Source organism: Anopheles merus, chromosome 3R (genome assembly GCF_017562075.2).
Source record: "Anopheles merus strain MAF chromosome 3R, AmerM5.1, whole genome shotgun sequence".
Lineage (NCBI taxonomy): Eukaryota > Metazoa > Arthropoda > Insecta > Diptera > Culicidae > Anopheles > Anopheles merus.
In genome coordinates, this window is record NC_054084.1 from 19,305,548 (window position 1) to 19,324,231 (window position 18,684).

Sequence of the window (18,684 nt, forward strand, 5' to 3'; positions counted from 1 at the left end):
GCAAAACGTGAAACACATTCCACAGAATGGGGAAGAGAGCAGCGGGGGAGACCGGTCCGGATGGATTGAAAGAAGACGCGCGGATACAGCATAGGACAATAACAAAAGCCCCTTGCTTGCGGGGCGCGCTCTCCCAGTGTCGAAGAAATACTTCGATAGTAATCAATGAAGTTATTATCTGTAAATCAAGCACACATTTACACTTCCTCTTGTTTTTCGGTGGGTGTGATGATTTTGTGTGATGAATTGAGTCAACGTAAAAAGAATCATTAGAACGAGTTGTTTCGCAAAGTTGATCGATCGAAGAGATCGGCATCAAAATTGGCTTGAAATAAATCGATCGAAATAGATTCATCAAGACTGGAACGAACATGTAACTCAAAGCAACAACAAGCAACAAAATTTAAGAGTAGCTCACTGAGTTACTTGCAATCAGTTTGTTGAACATTCGGTCATAAAAATCGTCATCGTAAGCAGTAGTTAGCGACAAAAGGAGCATTTATCAACAATGTCACTTGCTTTCTAACGTAAATCATTCTATCATATGCCTTTTTTTAGACGATTCAACACCATAAGAATCGAATCAGTTAGGGGTGGACTCACTGATTCACTTCCAATTGATACAATTATTGAAATATATAATATCATAATTTTAAAGCATTTTTTTCAAAAAAAAAATTTTAAGGCATTAATAGTCATTGGGATCCTTCACGATTCTAGTCAGCTTTTTGTATGGACCATACATAACCACACACAAAACTAGCCTGCAATTTTTAGTCTAGATTATTCTAGCCCCAAAGCTAGAATTAGATTCGAGTACCTGCTCGAAAAATGGCAACACAAGGTGGTGTTTACATGTATCCCAAGGTGCATTAAAGAGATCTGGTGATGGAATTCAGAATCAAAGTGTTAGTAGTCCAGTTGGTCTCATAGTATTTTTTTTTATAACCAATTTTGAACATCCATTTTTAACAGAACACTCTTAAAATCTTCATTCAGAAACAGAAGCGATAAAAATCAGTCTTCTGAATTCATACACCTTGGGATAAGCCCACCACCTGTATATTATACCGACTTCAATAGCTGCTCGAAAACTGCTATATATTGCAAACAGCTGACAGTTTGAAATTTCAGCCTACGAATTTAAAACGGAAAGGGCCCCAATCATAAATTATTTCTGAAAAAAATTCTAAATCTTTCGAAATAGGTTTTTGTATATATTTCTATAAAAATAATGGCATTTGTTGTAATTATGTTGCTTTAATTGAGTAATACATGAATTACTTTTAATAGTTGGAGCCTTATTTCATGAAATTCATAATGGCCTTTGGACTTGGCTAATCTTATTCTTGGCTAATCTTACTAATCCCAAAAAAAGGAGTTACTTCTAGTGCTGATTTAGCTATAATGTCATTACAAACGATTACACAATTCCCCCCTGCACACAGCAATACCACCGGGTCGGGCGTAAACATCATGTAGTTCCTTCCCTATTCCACTCCCCAAAAAAAAAAAACACAGCCTAAACCTAAACTAAACCAGGCCCCTGGCTTTTGACTGATTAGCAAAGATAACGAGCGCCGAAAGTCTGTGCGGCTCACTTTGCACCCCACGAGCACCGGGGCCTTCCATTTGCAGCGCAAAATTCCCTTATCCGCTCCCCGGTGGTGGTGTTGTTGATGGTGGTGGTGCGAGTAGGCCAAATTCCAAATTTGATACGCATTTGATACGCGCGCAGCAGGCGCCAGAGCGCGCCACGTACACCACCTTAACAAGCAGCCAAATTCGAATCGAATGAACGGGGGAGGGAGAGGAGTTGGTGGGACGAGGGCTGTGATAACACACACACACACGCGCTCAGCACACACAAATACACAGAGATGGGATATTGGGGTGGCACCATCACCACGCCACCGGCTTAAATGGTGGAGGGTTGCTTTTCGTTCGCGGTTGGTTGTCGTGTCATACCAACATCCTAAACCGTGAGTTAGTGTCGTGTCTGTACGGGCGAATAGACAGGCGTACAAGTTTCGGACATGTTCTGCGGATCCCAAAACATTCAAATCTGGCCATACTGTTACAAAAGAACAGAAATTGGAATGCTTTAACATATTCCAATTAATTCCAATAGGAAAATTTTCCAATATATACTTACTTTGATCACGACATTCAATAAAAAAAAACCCCAAATGCCTATCTCGCAATCGGTATGCTTTTGTGGCATGCTCCACCCATCTAAACCGCTCCCAAACCGATCACCGAAAACCAAACAAGTTCACTTAATGGTTCCCTCGCGCACTCACCGGCCAAAAGGAAACAACTTTCCCAATTCCGCAACGGCGACTCTCAACCATAACCCGTCGATCGCGCCTTAGTAAAGCATTTTGATCGAGAAAGCAACAACTCTTCCAGGCCAAAACATTCGCAAACGATTTCATCAGATTAGCCCCCCAAAAAAACAAAAAAAAAAGATTACCTTTAGCACAACAACAGCAACAGCATAAAGTCGACAAAATTCGGTCTGAGTTCATGCCCTTGCAACTAAATCTGGGTGTGCAGGGGGGAGCGACGGCGTGCCTAGCAGGGGAGAAACTGTGAAGTGTTTCGCATAATCACCCACCACACCACCCCCCTGTGTAAGGGCCGAAGAAGTGGGAAACAATATGATCGGCTCTTCGCTGCCTAGTACTGTTAGCGCGATGGACGGACCACATCGACAATCTTCTTTCTAGTTTCTTCTATTCACAAACATAAATACGCACACACCCACACACTCTAGCCTCTATATATTTTTTTTTCTAATGCACCAAACACGCCGATGACGCTTGGTAGTGGTGGTGATGTTTGGAGGTTTGGTGGTGTTTACTTTCAAGGCTACGCTTAATTTTGTTTTTAGACTGACTATTAATTTGTTTATCAAGCAAACGGTGTAACCTTGGCGCCGTTCGTTGACATTTCGGGAACAAGGGGGCCGTTCGTCTCGACAAAAACAACAACAACAACCAGCAGCGGTACCACCACCACCACCACCACCACTACTACTAACGTTAGCAACAGCAACAGTACCACTAATACTACTACTACTACTACTACTACAGTCGGCAAATCAGCGAGAGAGCGAGAGAAGCTCACAGACGAAGAAGGAAAAAACGACACACAAACAAAAACAAGAACAAATAAATAACACGCAGCCAGATCGCGTAAGCACCAACACACGCAACGGTACGCACGCACCGGCCGCCGCAGCAGCAGCAGCGGAACGAAAGGTGAATGTGCACCAGAGGGGACGAACGGAAGAGGGAGAATCTGTAATGCTCACACCATATACACACCACGCAAAGCGCGCAAAACCGGACCCCACGGTGCCCGGGTGAGCAACGCTGCGGGGAACTTTTGGGCAGGAAGCAAGGGGATGATGATGGTTTTGGGGCCAACGAGGGCGCGGGGGGGGGGGGGGGTGGAAGGTGTGGTAGGAATTTGCCAAATGTCGGAAGTGTGCAAAGTCCGGGTACGGATCACTATGGGATCGGATGCAAGCGGGCGTCGCGTGGACTTTTTTGGACTTTTTTTTTTTATCAGGAGTAACGGTCCAAAAAGGCCGTATTGCTTAAGAACTTTTTTGGACTTCATCGGAAGAAATTTTTTAGAATGGTAAAATTCATTTATCCATTTATCTGTTGAACAATAATTTTACATTTTGTGTGAAAATTGAAATTTTTATAAGTGACGTATAGACCATGTCAACATTAGCGATATGAATAAACATTTTTGTTAATCTCAAAAACCCACCAAATCTGTTTTTTTTTTGTATCTGTAATCTCCATTACTGAAATCAAATCTTTAAGCGAAACTGTGAATTATACCAAACAACAGCAAATACTTTGTAATTAAGCTTACGGATGTGTCTGTACTTTTGAACTGTTTCATGATTTCATGTTCTATGATTATGTATATCCCAAATTTTGATTTTAGAACAGTCAGCAACTCAGGCTAACAATCATCAGAATGAGGAGAGTTAAAGCTCCCAAACATTTCATTCGCGTACTCACAGGTATCTGTTCTTTTTTCTTTCTTTCTTTCTATCTGTGTGTAATGAGTTGACATTACCCAACTACACAATTGTTGAAATCTAATATGGCAAAACGCAAAACTGATAATTGGGTACGGAAAATACAACCCAAATTTCAATATTTCAACTGTCATACACTCACCAAAATGTCAAAAAATCAAGCCTTCTTGGTCTAAACTCCGATCAATGTTCTGTATTACTTTCCGTTCGACTTGCCGTTCGAGTCTCGTGATAAGTGTGATCTTGTATTTAAAGATTGAATTAAATTGTGAAAATTTGAACAAAAATTACGTTTTAATGTTGTTTTGATTCATGATTCTGATATCGATAACTATCGGAGATGGCTTAAAAATACGTTCACAAAACAAGAACGAAAGTCGAAAATATGGAATTTGCAGATAAATAATTAAAAGAAATGATCTATTATTGTCATCTAATTTCATTGATTTATACCTTTTTGGTACATTGTGTCCTTCAAATTTGGTTGAATTGACGTATAAATTATTTTCGTTGATTGATTCTCAAAATCATTTCTTTATTTTTCATAGATACTGGAAACATAGGAAACTGAAATATTTTACTTCCCAACTAGCAAACGATTTTTATCCATTTTCCGCAAGGGTTTTGATTTAGAGAACGAATGGCTTGGCTCTCACTCTGTAATCGAAATAACACGTAGACGCTTGCAAAATAGACCTGATTTCCTTAGCAATATTGAACTCGACATCGAGACTTCTCAATTGCAAAAATAACATTAGCCTTATAATCACGAAAACGGCGGTCCCCGAAAACCCCGACATTTGTCCATTACCCGCACCATAGTCCAGAGCAAATTCACGCAGCGACCGAAAAACAAAACCACAAGAGAGCGCAAGAGAGAGAGAGAGAGCACATACACGATCGAGACCCGGCGCGCGCGTACGGCGGCCGATGAGAGAGTGAGGCGCGTTGATGATCGACATCGAAAACATAAAGGCATAAAAGGATCGCGCGACGGTAAAGTGATCTGACCCCTCTGGCCTGATCTTCCTCCCTACCTCTCCACTCCTGGAGCAGCAATGGAATAAAAAAGGTTCAAACACGGAAACGCGCAAAAATTCCCTCCACAACGCACGCAACTCGCCCGTCCTTTGCGCAATATTCTCGCAACGACCGTGCGCAAACATGTTTGTGTGTGCGCGTGTGTGCGTGTACTTCCCACAAACACTTTTACGCACGCAATAGAGCGTATTTGTGTGTGCGAGTGGTTGTGTTGTGAACCCGACGAGTGGACACGACGCGACCCCACGCGATAAAAGAATCGACGATTTTTCGCGGATCTCGCTCTCGCAGGGCGATCGCCGTTGATGACTGTAATGATGCGGATGATGATGATGATGTTGTGTTATGCTTTGGGTGTATGAGGTGTGCGTGGTGATCGCGAAAAATTCCTTCCCAACTGCCCACTGCCCAGGGGAGCAACAGAGAGAGAGAATGAGTGAGCGACGCGATGATGCTGCCGCTGCTACTGATGATGATGATTGTGGACGGTGGAATGCGCACCAGCAACAAACATAAAAATACCGGTCGGTGGTCCACGCAAACCGGTATCATTTCAGACTAAATAACAACACTGCCAACTGTACTGGCCGCACTGGGCGATGGTGGTGGCCCACAGCAACAGCACAACACGCACGAGCAACATGGTTCCGTAGTAGTAGTGGTGGTGGTGGTGGCGTGTGTGTGCTTGAGTTGAGATACATTCCCTTCTTACGTTGGTGTGCGCCGGGGCCGCGGCTGTTTCCTTCTGCTCCTCATTGGCCACTTCTTCTTACTCTTCTTACTTTTCTGTTTAACATACGCGCATTTCAATTCGGTTGTTTTTTCTATTCCTTCGCGGTGCGTTTTTTTTTTCTTCACAACGGCTTTATTTCTACCCTCCGCGGGGTGCGCGTTTTCGCTCTTATCGGTGATATTTCGCACAAACCAAGGGACTGACCAGCGAAGCAAAGGCACAAACCGAAAGAGAGCGAAAAAAAGGCCCCAACTCCCGAACCTTCCAGCGACAGGGAGGGCGACAAGAAGAAAATCGAAAGTGGACCCCAGAGTGTGTGGCCAGGGGGGGGGTTTGTTTGTTCTGTTTGTTGTCGTCACAAGCGAACGTGCGAGAGTGTCGCACTTTATCGCCCCCGAGCACCGGATGATCATGGGGATGTGGGAAGGTGAATAGGTTGAGTGAGCAAAGAATGAATGACAATTCTGTGAAGAAAGGAAGGACGCACCACCGAAAAATTCATTCATCACCCGGAAAAGGCCCGCCGGTGAAAAGTCAGCGAAGGCATTATCAGCTCTCATCGTTACGGGTGGTGCCTGGCATCAAGCGCACGTCACACACCGCGTGCCAGCAAACCAAAATGTCACTTTTTTCCTCTGTGTTTGTGCGTGTTTGCTTTGGAGGAGCGCAACACTAGCAACATAACAACAACAGCCAATTTGGTGTGAGATTTGTGAATTGTGGATGTAGCTACAATAGACCGGTTTGCCCGGCAGTTGACAACACGCTGTACCGCATGCACAACGAAAATATATCTTTGCGCACTACTTCTGTGGGACGTTCTGTGACGTCACGAGTGTCGCCAGTTTCATCCCCATCTGGGCCTTTCAAACCTTCAAATCAAACAAACACTCCATAGGGTTGGGTTGAAAGGGAAGGGGCGACATAAACGTAAGCAAAGTAACGTGATGTCAAAGTCCCACTCCGATCGGCGGCGGTGGTGGCGGCAAACGGCGGCAGCTCTGATAGTGCACGCTTGCTGGACGAAAATAAATGGCGCCAACGGTCGGTGCACACGCAAATATCACACCCCCCCACAACACCTTCGCCCACCGCTTTTTTTGACAGCCTCACACGCCGGCGGCTCGCGACGGCTGAAACCGCGTCATCGTTTACAACGCTGTCAAAACACTTCGATCTTCCCGTTACTAGCTGGCGGCCCCGGGTATTATGTGCTGCGGCCAAGCAAAGGGCGCAACTGGATGCTGGAGTGCAAAACAATCGATGCTATTATTAGCCAGGGACGCTTTGTTTTGAAGAAGTCCAGGTGCTCACTGTTATCAAGTCATAACAATTAAATGTTTTTACATTTATTCTGTGAAAGCTGTCATTGCCCTCGATGAATGTTGTTTTGAATGTTGAAGAATCTGTTCTTGATGAACTGGAGATGCAAATTTATTTTACAGTTCTTTTTTTATTAAAACAGTATTTAAATAATTGAGGACAGGATTGAGGACAGGACATATGCATTCAAAAAAGTTAAAAAAATAGCTTGATGGCCGTTATTTTTAATTTCATTACTTTTTGTAAAAGTAGCATTTAAAAAAATCAGGAATAAATTATATGCCATAGGTTTGTCCCAGAGATTCGCTATTCGTGCGGACCGAGAAAAATGCCAAACTAATTCTAAATTGGTGCAATGTTGCTTGAACTGAAAGGTGTTGGCTACTAAATTAAGCATTTGAAATAGTTCTGACAGAAGAAATCAATTTTATACTCAAAAATATTTTCGACCGAAATAAATTCGACCGAAACGGGAATTTAGTTCTGCAGTTGACAACGTAAGTTTGTTTACACAGAACTGTCAGACATCCGTTTGGTTTTATTCTCTAGACAACAAGCTCAAAGTTCAACCTGTCAGTGAAACTGAAAAATATTCCTTCCAATATGACAATAACGTTCTGCCATATCGGATTGCACCATTTTGTATTCAAAGATGAGTTTTAGACTAGTTCTGTTTTCTGTTTTTTTGCTTTTTGAAGTGAGTTATGGTACTTAAATCATTCTAGCCTTAAATTTGATGAAATTTTATCAAACATTCTTTAACGTTTCTTGACAAAATATGCATGCTTTAGCCAATCGTTCATAACTACCTGATCTAACCTATTCGAGTCCCTGAGACGAATCCCTGCGATTGTTTACATATTTTCCAGGCAGAAATAATATAGGCTGGGGAAATTCAGCAGCCAATGGTCAAACTCCTTTTAAAAAAGACGACTGGAACTCCTCAATACTGGTTTTTTATTTCAATTAATTTTAATAAAATTAAAACATAAAATGTAGGATATCATCAATAATAAATCATTTGTTATAGTGTTGAAAATATTAGGCTAACCGTGCAGATTTTATAATTTATAACTTGTTCAAAAAATGTATCAAAATCTGTCTGTTCGATCTGACCGCAGCCGATCATGTTGTAAGTAATAGTCGAAACTGAAAGAAATATTCCATTCAATGTTTGCTACTATTATCAAAACAGATGTTATTACGTTTTCCAATATTGTAGAAATTATAGCAAAAAAAATACATCTTTCGCCAATAAAGACAATAATTTGTCACTCAAACTAAGCAAAATAATAACCTTTAGTCCAGTTTTGTCCAAACAACAGAATATTTAAACAGGAAATTTCTCCCAAAAAGGAACTGACGAGATATTCCGAAGCTTCCTGCACAAATAAAAATCGTTTGTTTGATTAACCCTATTAAAAAAGACCTTCAATTAATCAAATGCATGAACAAGTTATGTAAACCTCCCTCAAATCCTCCCTAAAAGGGAACCAAATTATAAATCAATAACAACTTCTGCTGATTCCTCCCCCCTCAGGGTATAAGAAGCCTCAGCCGGAGTTAAGTAATATGTTACTGCATTCCAATAGGACCCTCGCCGACGTCTAAATTCTGTTTCCCCGTCGTCGGATGGAGTTGGATGCTTTAACCTACGATCAGCTATTATCCCGTTGGGGGTGCTTAAAATTACGTCCATAAATCCCCAAACGGTGTTCGCGGACCGCAGCAATTCGGGACGAACTTCATTTAGAAATTATATTATAAACTAGCAGCTGGCAGCAGCTGCCAGGACCCAGCGGAATTACACTAGCCCTACTACTCCCTGGGGCGGGGTTTGAAACTGCCGCCCCAAAACGATTATAAAAGTGCTGTGTTTCACCTTTTTACTTACATTATTTAAAACAAAGCTTGAGGAATATTCGCGTTGGCCCGCGATCGTTTTTTACACGCGTCTTTTACCGATTTCACCACACGCAAAAAACCACTTCGAATCGAGTTGAACCGTGATTCAATCTTTTATTTCTTGTTTTTTTTTTCTCTTATATTCGCACACAAGCCCTTTCTTACGCGATACTGGGCCCGAGCATGTGTGATGGAGGTGTGTTTAGACGCAATTCACGCAATTTCACGCACAAAATGCACTCGTTTGCACACAACGGCTCACACACCATATAACATTCCTCTGTGTGTGGTGAGATGATCACGCTTCCTTTGCAGGGGCCCCCTTCCAAAATTAAAGACCACAAACACACACTCACGCACAAACAGAACGCACGCACCGCAACAACACCAAAAGACCGGGCGCGCCGGCGGCCGCCAATAACAATCGGCCCTTTTATTATTGGTGACTTCTTGCACTCCCGGTGACCAGGTGGTGGTGGAGAAACTTCTTTTTTTCCTTTTCTCTTCTCTTCTGCCTGTATTTTCACCTCCCCTTCGTCACCGAGTTGGGACTAATTTTCATTCAATTTCTAATTTATTAGCTTACGGCACGCAATTCGTCCCCTTTGGCGGGGGGCAAACGACAAACAAACCTCATCGAACGAGGCACACACATTCATACACACGCACACTCCAAAAAATGAACTTCCTTCCTTCACTGGTGGAGTGGATTGCTCTTGCACACCACACACGCAACCACACACACACACACACACACACTCGAGCAGCGCCTTTGCGCGTTTGCCGTCACATTCCGAAGGGCGAGAGACTGTTATCCCGTCGAGGATTTCGGTTCTCCCCTTCGCTTCATGGACACAAACACCCCCACCGGATTGGGACCAACGCGCACACGGGGAGACAAAAAAAACGGAAGCTTTTTTCGATCCTTTTTGGACACACACGCGCGCGGGTCGCTCACCGGGCCCGGAAAAATGAACGACGCCTTCTCGACGGAAGACGGAAAAGCTTTTGTGTGGTTCTTTGCGCGGTGTAGTAGTAGGGATGATTACTATTATTATTATTTATTTTACGGCAACATTAACGCACATCCCAACGCAACACACAAACACACACCGGCGGGAGCGCCACAACACAACTTGCCACTTGGCTACTACACGAACGAAGGGGCCTGCTGAAGGAAAACAGGATCCTTCTTTGCCCTTTTTTAGGCGTAAAAATACTAATACACACACACACACACAAACACAAGCAGCGGGAAATATTACGCTTTAGGCGGGTTTTTCACTCTTCCGATGGAGGTTCGTCGTCTGCTGTTTTTTTTTCTCTCTTTCTTGGAAACTTTTTGGAACGATAACTTTTTTTTGGTTCCACTATTTTTGTATTGATTTTCTTCTTTGATCCTTTTTCTCTTACAGTGGCACACTGCTGTGCTCACCTTTATTTTACCTTTGCGCGAGCTTTTATGCCACAGGCATTGAGAAAAGGAAAACTAACGCAAACGAGAAACTCGATCAAGCTGCAGTCAAGTGACAACGTTTTAATGCTCGATTTTTTTCGATTTTAAATCACTTTTATTTGTTTTTTCCTTTTTATTTTGCTATAAAATTTTTAAAGATAATAAAGAACATTAGACACTCAAAAAAGCACCACAAAACACAACCAATAAAATGCACTGATTAATCGAATCGAAAAACAACAACCCAAACCACACAGCAGCATTTTCCCCCAAGGAACGCTTTTTTAATGAGCACTCTTTTATCAGCCCCAAAGTGGCTTCATTTCACCATAAACCCGGTGCGCAAAACACTCTCACTGCGTGCGGCTAGGATGATCTTCGGCTCCGACCATTCGACTCGAGCCACGCGCGTATCGGCCGGCCATCATCGCACAAACACGCTTATCGCCGCCTTCACGCTTCATTAGCATCCCGGAGCAGATGATGATCGGAGCCAATCTGCTGCCTGCTGCTCGTGCGATGTTTGCACTTTGGGTCATTTTGGCACAACAAACATCATCAGAGCACAGTGAAATGCCGTTCATTCATTCATTGATTTGTGTTTTTGTTTTACTTTCTTCCCTTTTAGAAGCTATTTTTCGATTCTGCTACAATTTCTTCGATTCGTTGGATTCTTACCACAAAAAAACTTGAGGGTGCACTTCACTAACGGAGCTCTTCGTCAATTTATTTTCAGTGAGTATTTGATTTGATTTTTTTCAAAACTGTGACTCACTACACAAAACGATCGCGTATATCGCACCGAGAGCAAACGCTTTCAACACACGCCGTTCCGTACAGTTCGAAGGGCAGCGAGGTGCTGTACAACCTTAAAACTCGAACACGCGCGCTACGCGGACAGACACACACCCGTCCTGCTTGAAAGTTGTAATTTTTTTAACCATCACTTTCCGGCTGCCGGCCCGTCGAAGCGGCCAGCGCGCGCCAGAACGAAGATCGTTCGGCTTGCACTCGAATTCACGAAGTCAGGCCGACAGAGAGAGTGAGCGAGCATCTCGCGAGAGCGGGAAAGAGAGCGGTTTATGGCGTTTGCAGGTATTTGCGTGCGCTGTCTCGCTTTCGCTCGGCGTTCGGAGTCACTCACGCTCTCTCGGTACTGCTTGGGTGAGCGTGCCGCCGGGTGCGCATTGTGCTCTGAGTGACGGCGGCCCTGTGTTTTCGCCCCAAAACAGGCGAAACCACACAACGGCGTGAGTGCCGGGCGGGCGAAAATGTGCATCCCGCGGGAAAGCTGAGCAACTAAGTGCGTGTGTCAAACAAATCTCGTTGGAAATATTGTTATTATTTTTCAAATGTTTTTTTCTTTGTATTTTTTAAATGTTAATGATGATTGGTTTGTCTAATGAAGAAAACATAATATTCATCTTTCTCTTATATGTATTCAAAAACCTCCAATGAGCTGAGATCAACATTGTAGAGCATCTTTAAGGTCAAATTGATGAAACTATATTTTCTCACCAAGCTCGTCGAAGTAAGTGGATAGCATAAGGAATATTTTGTAAATTGAAAATAGCTAAACAGGCCCATCGAATATTTTAAAAAACTTCTGTGAAGTTGAAAAGGGTGTTTCATGTTTGGATTAAGGATAGGTTTACCTATCAAATCTCCAGCAGAAGAATATATATAGCCTTTCTTGTACCAAAATTTGGCTCATTAGCTAAAATTAGTGTATAATCTCTTGAATAAACAACGAATTTTAAAAATCTTACCTAAAACAAGCAAACAATTTTATACAAAAAATAAAGATAGAAAGAGAGAGAAGTTTTATTTCTTTACCATTATATCACCTCTTTCTTCCACCTTTTCAATGCGTAATTTAAAATGATCTAAATGCTGCGCAAAAACACGATCCCATATAAACACTTGAGGCAAATTACACAATTGCCCTCAAATTCTTCAAGGTCATCGGCCGGAAGTAACAATGGCCAGATAATAGAGAGCAAAAAACACAAAGCAAGAAAACAGACATACACAAACACACCCCTTTCTTTTTCCCACAAAAACAACAGAGCCGTGGCCGGCAGGATCGCGCGACTGTTACACAAAACTGTTGCTTTTTCCCGTTTTGCTGAATTTGGCCAACCATAAAGAAACACAGCCACACACGCACATGTACACAAAACAATGCTCAACCGGTTGTATATCCCCATTGTCATCCAATTGTGGGGACGAACAATTCTTCCGAACCAAACACCCTTCCAGGAAGAAAAAGATGATGGTACCATTTTTGCCATCACCAAAGAAAAACCCGGAAGAAAAACTCCCCGGCGGAACGCAGACGACGGGAGCATTTCGCCAAACCTGTCTGTCTCTGCAGGGAAAACTCTGCGCACAAAAAAAAATGCCTTGGGAGAAACCGGAAAATAAACCATATTGCCTTCACGCTAAAATGATTAAAAAGGAATTAAACTTTGCCTCAAGTGGTTTCGCCCGAGGGGGCATTTGGGAGCGAAAAGGGAGGAGGAGCGGGTCGGCAGAGCAGCGCCGAAGAAGGTTAATCGACACAAACACACACACACGGGTCGGGTCTCGCGCCGCAACAGGATGCGGAAGGAGAAACTGCGACAACAAAGGACATTAATAAAGCGCGCAAAGCCCTCCCGTTTTTCGTTGCCAATCCCTCCCTAGCGGCGCTGCAAACAAACCCCCTTTTGGATGGAGGGAACAACCCCGGGAACCCAAACAACACATTTATCCCGTCTGTCTGTCTGGTCTGGCCTGGCTGGAAAAGATATATATTTCGCCTCTCCATCCGTCCGCGGCAAAGGGTATGCGCAGAAGAAAGAATCCTGTTTTCCTCTCCAACACACACATACATACACACACATACACTTTCTGGACCTCACCGGGAGAATTATTCCCCCTTCTTCGCGTTGCTCATTGTTCCAGGGATTGAACGAGACCAGAATACAAGACAAGGGGCGGACCGTTGAAGGGAGCTTCTTTACGAGATCCGTTTTTGAGTAAGAGCAGAGTAGCACACAACCAAAACCACACCAATTTCCTGCACTCAAACTTTGTCTTTGGCTGTACGAAGGACTTCACAAGTATCTCTGAAGTCCTTTTCCAATGTCCAGCAACAAAACTTTGTACAATAAACGTAATTTCAGGAAGATTCTAGTACTTGGAGGTAGTACTTTAGCTATTTGTTCAAAGAAATATAGTTTCCAAACGCATTCCGGGAATATCTTTGACATACAAAATACATACTTTTGGGACATCATATAACGACTGATAACTTACATTCTAGCGCTGGGATAATTAATCCATACAAACTGGGACAATCTCATTTTCCTTCCTTCACAAAAAACGTCTTGTTTATATACCTCCAATAAGGATATGGGAGGGCAAAAAAAAGCAAACAAACACAAGCGAAAGAGACGGAAATGCCCTAATGCTCACACCCAAGCGTCTCAAGGTCAGTGACGAAATTCGAACCATAACCACGCTCCCACAGGCGTCCCAAAGCGTTCCTAGCCAGCAGCCCCAGTACCACGGCCAGCAGAAGCCGCACACAGTCGAATTCGCGCGCCTCTCCCGTCTTATTGGTAAGGTCCTCTTCCTGTTTCAGACGTTCTGCTAGGCTTCAAACACTCCCCAAAGGCGCTCTCTCTCTCTCTCCTCTCTCCCTCTCTCACACTCACACAGATACCTTCATCAACGTGTCGCCTACAATTCTGCCAGAGGCTGCGATGTACATGTCCTTATGTACAGCGCGTGACTCCCTGTGAAAGAAGGAATCACACACGCTCGCTCTATCTCTCGCTCTTTTCATTGTACATACGGCAAGCGGGGGGCGACGCGACACCTAGGGTAGGACGCGGGCAAAGGATACACGATCCTTCCAGAACTGCCCGTCACAACACAGCGCAGGAGTCGGGCAGGAAGATGCTTGGAAGGACCGGGCAGGATAAGAAGATGGCGATATTGCGCCGTAAATTCGAACACGCTCTTGCTTTTACTACCAAACCCCAAGCTGCCGCAGCAGCAAGCGTCGTCTCCTTTTTTCAACCCCGACCCGGTGGGGGGGGGGGTGGAAAGGATTCCCACACAAATGGCGGGTTGAAGGGAATATTGCGTAAATTGTGCGTACGCGATCCTTGTCTCGTTGTTTGGCGCGCGTGTGTGTGTGTATGTGACTGCACTTCCCGCCTTCCCTGTGTTTTTTTGGCGTACAATTTTCCTGCACCATTTTGAATGAACAAAGCTGGAGACGGTCCGAAAGGGGGATGATCAAAATGTCCCGGGAAAAAGGGACACAAATTATGGCAGTTATGGCAGGTAGTAGAAAAGGCTCTATTTTGCATAAATTTTGCATTAATGTGTATGTAAATTGAACTTTAGCTTTGTTGTTGCAACGGGAACAAAACTAAAATAAAATATATTATTAATCCCACCTAATTTACAGTGCTTCTCTTACACTGCTCGACATCAAACCATCTGCTCGAATTATAGCAAGCTCACCTTCACAAAGGTTAATTTAGAAAAAAATGCACAAAGTCTCTGAAACGCACTGCAAATTGTAACACCACTTTGTTTTATACTAATTTTGCTCACAATAGTATCGAACACACTTTCCAGACCGTTCAGCAGTTGAACAAAACCCCGCACACACTAAACAGCTCGACTGGATGCTGCTGCTGGCTCAGCATTATTGCTCGGGAGCGCGCGCGTCCTGGCCGCGTTTGGCTCCTGCAGCTGTGTCGGGCGGGCTGCATGTTGTGATTGCGTACGGGCGCACTTAAGTGTGTATCTGTCGTGTGAGTGTGTGTGTGTTTTTACTCATCTGTCTACTACTACTCTCGCTTTTCCCGCTCTCTTACTGCCCCCGCTGACCGCTCTATTCCGTTCCAGATGCTCCTGTGCTGTCTCGTTCTGCCTGCTACTTCTGCAGCTCTTGCGGGAAAACAGTGCAACAAAAAAAGCACACGATCCTTCCACTACTTGAGTTCGTTTTTCTTTTGTCTGTCTGTCGCGTGCGATAGCTCTCCGTCTACTATGCCCTAGTTTTTCCAGTGTGTGTGTGTGTGTGTGTCGGTGTGAGTAAGGGAGACGCAATTATGGGACGTACTGGATTGCACATTTAAACGCTGCAGCGTTCCGTCTCGATGTACACAAACACACAGAGGATTCGCTTCGGTGGTCCTGCCCGCAAGTGTGCCTGGGGCAATCGCAACAGACGACACCTTTCCTTCCGCTACCACTCGCTCTAGTGTCCTCTTGCCCCTCTATATTAACTCACCAATACAAGCGCAAGCAAATGGAAACCGTCTCCGTACATAAGCCGTTTTGATGCAACTGTGCTGCATCGTTGTGTGTGCAACTGCAACGAAATCCACCTTCTTCGTTGCCACCACCCTGCTGCTGCTGCTGGGCGTGAAAAATGGCTACGACAACATTGAGGCTGGTCGGGGCTGGTCAGATTCCACAAATGATTTGCGTTCCTCTGTATTTATGTAAGTATATACGCGCGATGCATTTTCCTTCTAAATTCCTCTAGCCCCACTGGCATTGCAAAACCCATCCATCGCTGGGCTGGATGCTGGAGCGATTCCGTTCAAGTTTAGGGTGGGGTGGAACACGGAGGAAAAGCAGCTTCCCGCTCGCCCACTACGAAACTACAACTTGGATTATGTGTGCGATGGAAGATTTTCGTGAATCAACGCTACAACCGCTTGGCAGAACCGGACGCACATAAGTCAGCTTATGTGCTTACCTTGCGTTTTGGTATGTTTTTATGCTTTTTTTTTTCTATGTTGTGGGTGTGTATCACAAAGGGGAAAAAAGCCAAACGAAACTGCACATAAAATGGTGCTTCTTCTCCCAAGTGGAATTTGATGCAGCATTCTGCAGCCTTTCCGTAAACGTAGCGGGACAATGGAAGCGACAGCCACAGGAGGGGTTGTGCCAGTTTTCATAATTTTACGCGTACGCAATGCATGCGAATTAAAACTACTACGGACACTAAGCGTACGTACTGAGCGCGTTATATACTCAAGATTATGCTGCATCAGTTGCAGTTTTGCACGTCATTGTAAATACTTTTTCGATTTGAAATATTACCTGAAATCGTTATAATAATATTATAGTGCAATGATAGTACACAGCATGCTGCTCGAACTGTAGCTAGAACTCTACCAATTCAATTCCCATTTTCGAGCTCAAATATCGTGCTTTTGAGCTATTTCCCTTAAAGTGGAGCCATAAACTGCAGCAGTTGATAGACTTTTTAGCACAAGGCATTTAAAACGAGCTCTGATTTGGCTTTTTGTTGCTTTCTTCTTGTTCTCCAAGGAAAAAAACGTTACTGATCCTTGATCGCGTAGCCATTATTACACTGAAAAATCCTTTAAATTTCAGTAAATAACGTGGCACAAAAATTCTTCGTTTTGCAAATGAACTCAACGCAATTGTTGACTGATAAAAGAAAGTCAAATTTACGCACTAACAAAACATTTACGCTTTAAACACGATTAATCACTGCCAAATATACAATTTCTGGTGTTTCGAGCACCATTTGTGCAGGTCACGGATAAAGGTGTCACTAGGAATAACAATATTGGAACTTGCTATAAAACTGCTCGAATTTTACCTAAGAAAATAGTCGACTATTGCTAGTAAAGAACTCGAGTTTTGCTCGAATATTACTCCATAAATACTTATTTTTGTAAAAAATCAGCAAGCAAAGATTAGTTTGAATTCGATTCCAAAATGTAACCCATATATTTTAAAAATATGCCATAAATATGCAAAATGCAAAAAAACTAACAATCTACCAACAAATAACATTAGAAAGAACAACAAAAACAAAAAAACTATTCCAAATTAAACATAAAACTATATTTGATTCTGTCTGCCCAACTGGACAGCAAAACTTCATTAATTTCAAACAATTTATTTCCACTCCCGGCGCGTCGCGCAGGTGAATGATGATGATGGAGACGCCACACTCACTTACACACACACACACACGCACACGCACAAAGCATAAGTGTCCTCCCAAATGTATGCATAGCGCACACAATGCGCTGTAGCATAAAATGGTACACACAGGCCCCACCCGAAATGATCAGAGCTTCTGCTCCCCACCGGTGGCACCGTCAGATTCGTGTCCTGTGTCCTCCTTCTTCTCCTGCTGCTCCGGGGGGGCCCACGAATTATGGGCGGAAAATGAACGAGCGCATGCGTCAAATTTCAACGCGTACGGCGGTGATGCTGGGCTGGGTTGGTAGGTTGTATGCGTTTTTGCTTTTGCTTATCAGAGAGAGAGAGAGTGGAAGAAAGAGTGTGTGTGATAAAATGTCCCTTTGAAATTGCACTGCGTATTGTTTGGAATACTTTTCGATTTCAATGCACCATTGAGTGGCCTTACGGTTACGCTAACGTACAAAAAGTTTAATACAACTGACCTGTGTTTACAGCAACACACTCAGGAATTGTGCTTTTCACGCTAAATATGTTGCCATAAAAAAAGTATAAACCATTTGTCACAACAATCTTAATTGGTCGGCAAATAAAGGCCCGCAATCACATTCGCAGAAAAGTCCCGCTGCAAAACAAATACCCAATCGAATCAGCGCGCGCGTTATCGAACGTTAGGGATCTTTCCCGGGAACGACACTATCGCTCGCCAAGCGGACGTACTTGGGCACTGTTTGCACTACGTAATTAATAGTGCAGCAAACAACAGTATAGATTCGCAGAAATGAGTTGAAAAACAACCGACGACCATATTACCACTTCCACGAACGCACAAAACCCTCCCGGAAGCGCATTGGTGGACGCTGTGGTGTGGAAGCTGTGACGGCCCTTTGAATGGCAAAACTACCCATCGGTTCCCATAGTTTTTGCGCATATGACGTACGCATCTCACCCGACCACACCGACGCGTCACACGCACAACTCCTCCCGCGTGATAGGGAATGGCATACATAACGATATCACACCAATAACACCACCACCTACCTCCCCACGGACGCACTCGAAACCGGACGCAGCACATTCGAGGGAGGGGCCCGCTCAACGCCCCTCCAATCGAAGCATTTGGGTTCTCTCTCATGACCTGGATTTTAAAACGCAATCATCAAAACCTGCTGC

At 43.8% G+C, this 18,684-nt stretch overlaps 1 protein-coding gene across 12 annotated transcripts in view; it reads right to left on the reverse strand.

Annotated features, from left to right (window-relative positions):
• LOC121595859 (insulin receptor substrate 1) overlaps nucleotides 1–18,684 on the reverse strand; it is a 208,490-nt gene that overhangs the window by 168,871 nt on the left and 20,935 nt on the right. Inside the window, exons 1-2 of one of the 12 annotated variants that reach the window (XM_041920161.1) lie at nucleotides 11,206–11,484; nucleotides 9,061–10,668 (exon numbers count right to left, since the gene is read on the reverse strand). The exons of 10 other annotated variants lie outside the window; for them this stretch is intronic. The gene's annotated coding sequence lies outside the window, so the exon portion shown is untranslated. Of the gene's footprint in view, nucleotides 1–9,060; nucleotides 10,669–11,205; nucleotides 11,485–18,684 lie in introns of those variants that run through there. One more of the 12 variants, XM_041920166.1, reaches the window with a different exon arrangement.